We start from the raw sequence: 9839 nt of genomic DNA on the forward strand, positions 1-9839 counted from the left end.
TATTTATATCAATGTGAACTTACGGATCCTTATTTTATTCATGAGTTTCAATCCAGTGTTTTCCTTATTTATTTGATGTTTTAGTTGTCCTAGATTTGGCTAGTGGGAGCTCTTCAAGTTGACTTATTTGTCCTATTGATATATCCCCATCAATCTTTGAGCATTACTTTTGGTCTTAACACACGATGATTCAGGTTCATCTGGTTCTTTCCTCACCTTAGCCTTATAGTCAGCCATTCTTCTAAGGAGCCCTGTTCCTTTGAGTGGAGGAAGAGTGTAAAAATCAAGATCTGGGGACATGGTATGCTCAAACTATTTCTATACCTGTGTGTATATATATGTATATATGTAAGAATTCATGAGTTCATACCATTATTTACAGCTTCAGTCCAACACCTCGGGATCTTTCTGGCCTTCCCTATTTCCACATTTGAAGATCTTGCCTCAGATGTTGAGAAATATCAATGGACTCTCCTCAATATTTTACCCATTTTCTCAATTAGCTTATTTGCTAAAAGCAACCAATGCACAGCCTTCCAGCTGCCTTCTCCAGCTGTGACCTCTACATCTTCTCACTTTGTTCCTCAGCCATCAGGCTGCCTCCCAATACCACATCCTCATAGTACCACCACCCCTTTACTGCCCTGTTTCCTTGGATGAAAGTGAGAAAGGAAGGGAATAGATTGGCATTTTGAAAGGCTTCCCAAATTATTCTAAGTATGCATGCACATTTGTACATCATTGGAATAGAGCACAAAATGAGGGTGATAATTATGTGTAAATTGGCATTCTCCTGGAAGCATCTCTGTTTTAGCAAGAATCCACCATCTCACTGAATGGGTGGAGTTGGAAGGTCCTGGAAAGGGTAAGAAGTCGTAAGACTCTAGAAACAAGATAAGAAGGTAGGACAGAGAAGTTGGGGATGCCAAAAGTAATCATAAAATTTTGCTACAGGCTGGCCCTCACCATGCCTTCTCACAATTATCTCATGTGCCCCTTTTGGAATGTGTATATGTGTCTCTGCTCTCTAATCTAATTTGCAATCAGATTGCTAAATAGGTCCTAATGCTTTGACTCCTGAAGTCTAGGAAGAATATGATTGCTTTTAATTTGTGGAAGACTTCACTATTTCTGGTAGTTTTCTTACATTTTTCCATTTTGGAGAATGGACTGCACCCCTGAGCATGAGTATAGCCAATGCATGCACAATTTGGTCTTGAGCTCACCTCTGCCAGCACACCTAAGCCTTGACCCCTGATATCTGTTCTTGGACCCCTACACAGCAACCTCATCACCCTCTTAATTTAGTCTTTGCCATATTGCCTGGTAGAAATTGCAAACCCAACACTAAACTCCACAAAGCAGAACTGCCAGGGAAGAACAGTACTGACATGCCTTAGCCAAAATGACCACACTTCTTCCACTTCTTCCAGTTCCACACTAATGAAGAAATTTGTCGATTATTTATTCTGGAAGAAAATTTGAAATCAAGTTAATAGGAAAGGAGGATGAAGGATTGAATTCTGTTATTGCTTTTTCCCAGCTTCCAACGTCGCTGGAGAAAGCCATAAAACCTTATTTGTGCTGTTCATTTTCATATTTTCATGCTTACATTATGGCTGCAAGAAAAGGCAAGGCTGGCTCCAGATGAAACATCTCTGCCTGAAAAAGGAACACTTGGTCCCAGAGCCACAACTGGCACAGCCCTACAACGTAAGCTTGCATAACAAAGTTAGGGCAAAAGTTAAACAAGGAAAGAACTGAAAGGGGAAAGAGCACAGTAGAGGCGGTTCTTTAATTTTAATGAAAGCTTTTGTGGTAGTCAGTATCTGATTTGCTAATAATATGTTGGTCTCTAAAATATTCCTCTGACCTGATGTACAACTCCCAGAGATCACCATGGATGGCATTTCAAGAAGGAATCTTTGAGTACCTTACAGACTGACATGGACCACAAGAAAACTCCAGTGTGAGGTGGAGTTCACAAGGCTTGAAGCTAAGCTCTAGGTGTACCTTCTTTTTCCCAAGATACAAACAGGGAAGTTTAAAGGTGATTTTTTTTTTTTTTAAAGATTTTTTTATTTATTTATTTGACAGAGAGAGATCACAAGTAGGCAGAGAGGCAGGCAGAGAGAGAGAGAGGAGGAAGCAGGCTGAGCAGAGAGCCCGATGCGGGACTCGATCCCAGGACCCCGAGATCATGACCTGAGCCGAAGGCAGCGGCCCAACCCACTGAGCCACCCAGGCGCCCCAAAGGTGATTTTGTTTTTATGGGTGTGTATGTGTGCATTAAATATCAAAGTACCAGAAGAGGACAGGAACAGGAAAAAAAAAAAAAAAAAAAAAAAAAAGCAAACCAGGCTAATTTATAAACTGAAGAGAAAGTCACAATAAATAGAATGAATGAATTAGGGGTTGGGCCAAGACCATCTTGGAAATGATTACAGTTACTGTCCCTAAGAAAGATTATGGAGATACTTAAGTCTGTTCAGGCTGCTATAATAGAACAGGATAGACTGGGTGACTTATAAACAACAGGAATTCATTTGTTACAATTCTAGAGGCTGGGAAGCCCAACATCAAGGCACCAGCTAATTTGGTGTCTGGCGAGGGTCTCCTTCCTGGTTCACAGACAGCCATTTTTCACTGTGTCTTCATGTGGTGGAAAGGGGTAAGAGAACTCTGTGGGGGGTCTCTTTTGAAAGGGCACTAATCTCATTCATGAGAGCCCCACCCTTATGAACTAACAGCTTCCCAAAGTCCTCACCTCCTAATACTATCACAATGGGGATTAGGTTTCAACATATGAATTTTGGGGAGATATAATCCTTCAGTCTACAGCAGAAAGTAAGAAAGATTGTACTAATCAAGGTGCAAAGAGGCTCTGTCAACCAGTGGTTTCACTTGTGTTCCTACTATGTGTGCCACATTGTGTTGATACTATAGACCAATGTAAGAAGTGGAAGGTCTGGTTTCTATTTACAATCTATGCCAGGCCAAATGGTGTGCTGGAATCAGCTCACACCAGCTCATAAGAACAGAGTTAAATAGTCAGGAAATTCTCAAGAAGGTTGTTCAAATTTTGTTGGCTTGAAATCAGCCACAGAAATAATATTTACACCCTGAAAATGAACAAACACTACAAATTAGGACTTCATTTTAAGAGAGCTGGTTTACCAGCACACACTGCCAGTAACCATAAAGGGACATTCCCCGAGGTTGGAGATGATCGATTTAGAGTTAGAAGGAATAGGAGGATTGATACGAGAAAGGACAGAAGCCATGTCTGCAGAAGAGGACAGATCCAACTGGTGCCTTGGAGAGGCTCCTGTTGAAAGCAGTACTTGACTGTGGAGTATAAAAGAGCCATCCTTTTTTTTTTCCTAACCAGGCTTAATCACCATCCCCTCCTCATCCCTGACAGAGGCCATCTCATCAATCTACTCAGTTTCTAAGGAGGGGCAGAGAGGAACACAAACCAGAAAAAGAAGGAGAAAGTAGAAAAGCTGCTGAAGCATGCAACTCATTGGCTTTTACAGATGGGACAGGGTTTGAGGACTACCCAGCCCAACCCCTCACTTAGAGCTGTGGAAATAGAACCAAAGTGGTGGAAGGACTTGTAGGTCATACAACTAGTTAATGGCATGGCCAGGGCAGCAACTAGGTCTCATTCATTACCTCCACCACGTGCCAGGCACTGTGATGGTTCCTAATCCTTGCTCTTCCTACTGCTGCCTCCAGTATGACTTACTCGCAAGAATGGGAGGCAGATTGGAATTAAAGGAAGAATGGAAGTTCGCTAATCCTTCCCTTCCAGCCAGTGCATGGAATATGTGTTGTTTCAAGAAGAATTGGGTTTAGTAACACCAACTGTGAAGTGCCTGCCAACTTAGAAAAGGGAGGTTTGCTTGAAGAGACAATAATGAAGGTGTTGTGCATGGTAAAAGTAGAAAAAAGCATCTTTTGTCCCAAATTGAGTTCCAAGTCATAATTTCTTAAATCACAAACTTTACTCCCTAGAATACTACCAAAAATGAGCTGATGATTTCAATTCTTTCCAGATGGAAAAACGTTGATGTCACCCCAAGCCTTGCCTCTGCAAGAGTCATTTATTCCACCTCGCATAATGGGGTAGCTGAGGCCAAGGTGTCACAGTTGGAATGAGTCTCTGAGACCAAACAGGCCCCTCGAGAGCTAATTCCTACCTGTCAGGGCTGCACCACTCAGACTTGGGGAGAGGAACTCATGTTGTAGCTACACCAGCTGAACCTTCTCAGGGAATAGAAGACTTGCTTCTCCACTGGCCATCCAGCCCCTGTCATCAGTATTAAACTCACATTATGTTTTAAAAAGAGAGACTCTTATTAAGCCAGTCTAAATAAAGCCTTTGTGAGAAAACAGTGCCATACTGGTCCCCAGAGGTGTGGATGGAATGTCTCGCTTGATTGATCCTCTGCCTCTCAGATTGCGGTGATCATTCCAACAGAAGTAACAGGAGGATAATATCCACCACTGGCAACATAGACTTTTCTTGGCAAGAGGAATACAGAGGTTTTCTTTAAAGAGTCATTTTGGGGCTAGAATTATATCCAATTCATCTTCGGAATTCTTATTTTGTGCCTAATAATTAATCACATTACTGAGATGACTTAAAGGACAAACTCTTCATCAGTGAGTATGTCCATCAGACAGATGGTAACTCCCCTGGCAGAGGGGGCAATAAAGTAGAACAATAGAGACACAGAATAAAGCAAAACTAAAAAAAAATTTCTAGGTAGTTGATCTCTGACCACTCACTCACCCTCCCCTGGGGGTAGCAGTTCCATCTAGAGGAGATGTACTATTACATGATATGTGAGCTTCATACCAATTGTTCTGGGCTGTCTGCCCAGGACTGGGAGGGTTTCTGAGATACAGAATTTTAGTTTTAAGATCAGGATAGTCTTGGTGAATCAGGAAGAGCTGGTGACACCACGAAACTCCAACTCCACCATGCCCCAACTCATTGACTACAAAACTAATGCTCTAAGAAATTGAGAAACTTGCTCACGATCACAAACTACATGATGGCAGAACCTGAATTTGTATCCCAGTCTGACTTCAAAGACAGGGCTTCCCTTTCAAAAGTCTGTAAGGATATTTATATTTATTGACAGGAAGGGATAAAAATATTAAAATAGTGGATGTTTCCTTGTAGCCCCCCCACATTGGAGGCATATTTAACAAGACAACAGGCTTGAAAACTAGGCTTTGGATGCAAAAGATTTCTTAAATTTCTTTGGGAAGGAAGCATGGAGAACTCAGGTCATAGAGTATTCCTATATTTTATGGAAGATACAATTACTCATTATGAAGACTAGGTCATGAGTCTGGTGACCATATATTCCAGTTTTCTGGGACAGTATTGGTTTGTTCCTATTATCCTGATGAATAATTAAGAGTGCTCCCTTTCACTTTCAAAAAAGTCCTGATTCAGATGACAAATTATATGATTTCCCTAGCTAAGAGGCTTAATACTCCAAAAACAGAAGGATGTGATAGACTGGAAAGAAAACAAAGCCCAGGGTACCTGGCTGGCTCAGTCAGTTAAGCATCTGCCTTGGGCTAGGGTCATGATCCCAGGGTCCTGGAATCAAGTTCCACATCTGGCTCCCTGCTTAATGGAGTGTCTTCTTCCCCTCCCCTCTACTCCTTCCCCCTTGCTCGTGTGCTCAAACACATGCTCGCTCACTTTCTCTCTCTGTCTCTCTCTCAAATAAATAAATAAAATCTTTTAAAAAATTTTAAAAAGAAAACAAAGCCTACACTTTGTGGCTGTGGAGTTGTAAAAGACAATAGATAAATACGAAGGAAACAAAGACAGATAAAGGAACGTTCCAGGCAGCTGAATGCTGGAGTCAGCTTATCCTGCTAGCAAGGTTACTTTTTTAAAAATTCAAAAATTTTCTGAGCAGGTCGTTAAATCATTGCTAGCTTGAAACCAGCCATTTCATCCCAGAAATTAGCAAACACTACATGCCAGGGCTTTTCTCCCTCACAGAGCCAGATGACCAACACACTATTGGATCCATTGGATCCATAGGACTCATTCTCTCTCTCTCTCTCTCCCACCCCCCGGCCCCCATCCCACCCATTATGCACATATTGTACATAGACCATAAGCTGAAATGGCAGGGGTGCTTTAGAAGCACCCACTAAAATTAAGTGAACTCTGAGGAATGTAATCTTTATTCTGACTCCTCACTTAGGGCTCTGGAAGACGACTTCCTATGCTGCCCTTGATCAAAGTGTTTCTTTAATGTAAACCCAGGAGTACGGTGTAGTGGAACAGAGGAAGGCATATAAATATAGCTTGTCCAAACCACCTTCAGCTATCCAGGGCATGCAGAACTCAAATTTGGCTGAGGATCTATCTGGAGAACTTGCCGCAGAGGGCCTGCCAATCTGACATGGGATTATACACAGCAGAGGAGATGACCAGAACCAAGGGCAAATATAGGACTTAGCTCAATTCCAGAGGGATCTGCATGTGAGACAAGACTGCCAGCCGTGATTAGTATCCATAGCTGAGTCAAAAGGGACCTATGCGAACATTACACCAGCCTCTGGCATTAGTTGTGAATGCCAGCAATATCAGTAGGGATGAGGTGAACAAAGGATGCCACTGTGGGGCCAAGAAGAGCAGAGGGCATGTGATAATGAGCACTTAATGAATATCTGCTCTCCCCAGTTTATGTCTAATTTTCTTTCCTAACAATTGGCCCTGGTGACTTGGGGCCCCACATGAGATATGGAAACAGGGCCTTAAGTAGACCGCTTACCCATTACTGTGCAAGGCCTAATCCATATTTTTTTTTAAATTTTTTCAATTTATTTATTTTCAGAAAAACAATATTCATTATATTTTCACCACACCCAGGCCTAATCCATATTAAAAGTCCCTTACTCAATGCCACTCATGGGTGTGCTTCTCTCCAAACTCTTACTGATACGGAAATTAGTATTGGAAGTGATTTTAGAGCAGCAGGGTCTTAAGAATGGGTTCTCTGAATTAGCTTTGGGTTTTCTGGAATTGTTATTTTGATCTGATTGGATTTAAAGGTATCAATTACCTTACTGCCCATGGTAAAGTGGGGGACACTGGTCATCTCTATCATGCCGATGCAGAATTTGTATTATCACCTGTTACCTGCAAACACATGTAATCAACTACTAACAGAACTTTACGCTTTTCCTGAACAAGCAGATGTTGTCATAGAACATAAAGATAAGAAGTATAAAGGAGCTAGTTATATGCTTCTTAAGAAACTGGAGAACTTGGGAAAAAGAAAATTGTGAGTTCAGAGCTTCAGATTCTCAGCTCACATTGTAATGAAGACATATGGGCACATCCTGACCTTAAACCCCTAAATTCTGCTAAGTCTTCATTGCTGAAAGAAAACTGCCTGCATGTCTGCCTGCCTGCCTGCCTTCCCTGAGGGAAGAACTTAGTCTTCCCTCACCCAAGGAATCTGAAATGGCCAATCGTGAGGTAGTGCCCTTGCAGGAGACTGCTGGTCTTTTTCTAGAACTTCCCTCACACATTCTCATTGCTTCTAGACCTATGACCAGACTCAATTCCAGGCAGGCCCAAAGAGTGATGTACAGAATTGACAATCCATAAGAAGGTGAAATATACACCAAAAGAATTGTGCAATTTTGCCCATTTTCACAGAAAATGTGGGAAAATGTATGGGAATCCTACATAGATCCTAAAAGTGACAGGTCAGGGTGGAAGGAATATAATGTTGGACATGACCAAATTCATTGATATAGGTGCACTAAACAGAGATTCTGGATTCAAAATACTAGCTTGATCAGCCAAGAGCAGCTGGAAACCGCTCCACCATAGGTTGGTTGGTTGAATTCTGGATGCAAAGGTGGCCTGTACTAAATAAAATGCCAGAACCTCTTTGATAAACTGTAGAACAGCAGTTCTTACAGTATAGTCCACCGAGCCCTGGGGGTCTCCAACACCCTTTCACAGAATTCGTAAGATCAAAACTATTTTCATAATAATACTAAGATGTTATTTCCATGTTTCACTATGTTGCACTGATGGTGCAAAAGCAGTTAGGGTAGAGTGTGTCAGTAAGAATCCAGTAAGATCACCAAACTATACCAGTCACCCCTGTGGTCTTCACGGCTATAATAAAAAGTCTTTATTCTTTTTCTTTAAGTCTTTTTCTTTAAGTCTTCACTCATAATAAAAAGAGTTAATTGCACTTAAGAATAGCCTTGATGAGGCAGTAATAATATTAATCGTATTAGGTTTTAATTGTCTAGTGCACATCTTTTTAATATTCTTGTAATGAACTGGAAAATATTTTTTTAAAGATTTATTTATTTACTTGAGAGAAAGAGTGTGTGAGTGGTGGAGGAGGGTGAGGAGGAGATCAGAGGAAAAGAAAGAGAGAGAGTCCTGGGGCAGACTTCATGCTGAGTGGGAAGCCCAACGTGGAGCTCGATCCCATGACCCTGAGATGAGGACTTGAGCCAAAAGAGAGTTGGCTGCTTAACCAACTGAGCCACCCAGGCGCCCCCAAATAGGAAGTATTTATAAAGCACTTCTTCTGCATGCTGAAATATGATGGTTGTCTTCAGAAAAGCTCTTGTGTGACTGTTTAAGTTGGGAGTTGAACTAGCAGGGTTTTTTTTTTTTTCTTTTTCATGGCATACCATATTTTACTTGAAAAAAACCTGACAAACTATAGACTTTTCTTCACATTTCATGTCACTTCTGTGAAAACAACTGGCAGCATTTGTTGATGATAAAAGTTCGAACTTCCTAGTAAAAATTAGAGATACATAAAACTTATATCTGCTACTAAAGTTCGATAGCTTTTAATTTTTAATATTAAGAAATGAGATTTTCAATATTATACAATAACATGTGTCAACATTTAGAAGGTTAGTATAAGTCAGTGAACCAGTATTTTCCAAATGATCAATGCATGACCTTGTATGTAATATCTTATAAGTCAACATCATTCCATATCATTCAAAGTTCAAGATAGACCAGTGGTTTTTATAAAATTTTAAAAATGTATTGATGTCATTTAAATTTGGTATTTTAGGGATGTCTGGGTGGCTCAGTGGGTTAAGCATCTGCTTTCAGCTCAGGTCATGATCCCGGGGTCCTGGGATCGAGTCCCTCATCCAGCTCTCTGCTCAGCAGGAAGCCTGCTTCTCCCTCTCCCTCTGCCTCTCCACCTGCTTGTGCTTGTTCTCTCTTTCTCTCTGTCAAATAGATAAATAAAATCTTTAAAAAGTAAATAAATAAATTTGATAATGTAACCTTCAAGAAACTACCACTTATCAAGTTCTGGTATAGTATCAAAGGAATATATATATATATTTTTAAAGATTTTATTTATTTATTTGACAGAGAGAAATCACAAGCAGATGGAGAGGCAGGCAGAGAGAGAGGAAGGGAAGCAGGCTCCCTGCTGAGCAGAGAGCCCGATGCGGGACTCGATCCCAGGACCCCGAGACCATGACCTGAGCCGAAGGCAGCGGCCCAACCCACTGAGCCACCCAGGCGCCCCAAAGGAATATATTTTAAACTCTTCAGTTTTAATTTCTAATACAGTAAAAAAAAAAAAAAAAAAAAAAAAAAAAAACAATAGATGTAACCCAAATAAACAAGAATTCATGGGAGTTCACAGTAATTTCTAAGAAATGTCAAATAGTCTGAGACCAAAAAGTTTGAAATCAGTTGTCACAGAGGAAAGTATTCAAAGGCTTCAGGACATCTGAATACTAAAGTGGATTTATCTTGTAAGATATGCGCTTTCCAA

Source organism: Mustela nivalis (assembly GCF_964662115.1).
Source record: "Mustela nivalis genome assembly, chromosome: 1".
Lineage (NCBI taxonomy): Eukaryota > Metazoa > Chordata > Mammalia > Carnivora > Mustelidae > Mustela > Mustela nivalis.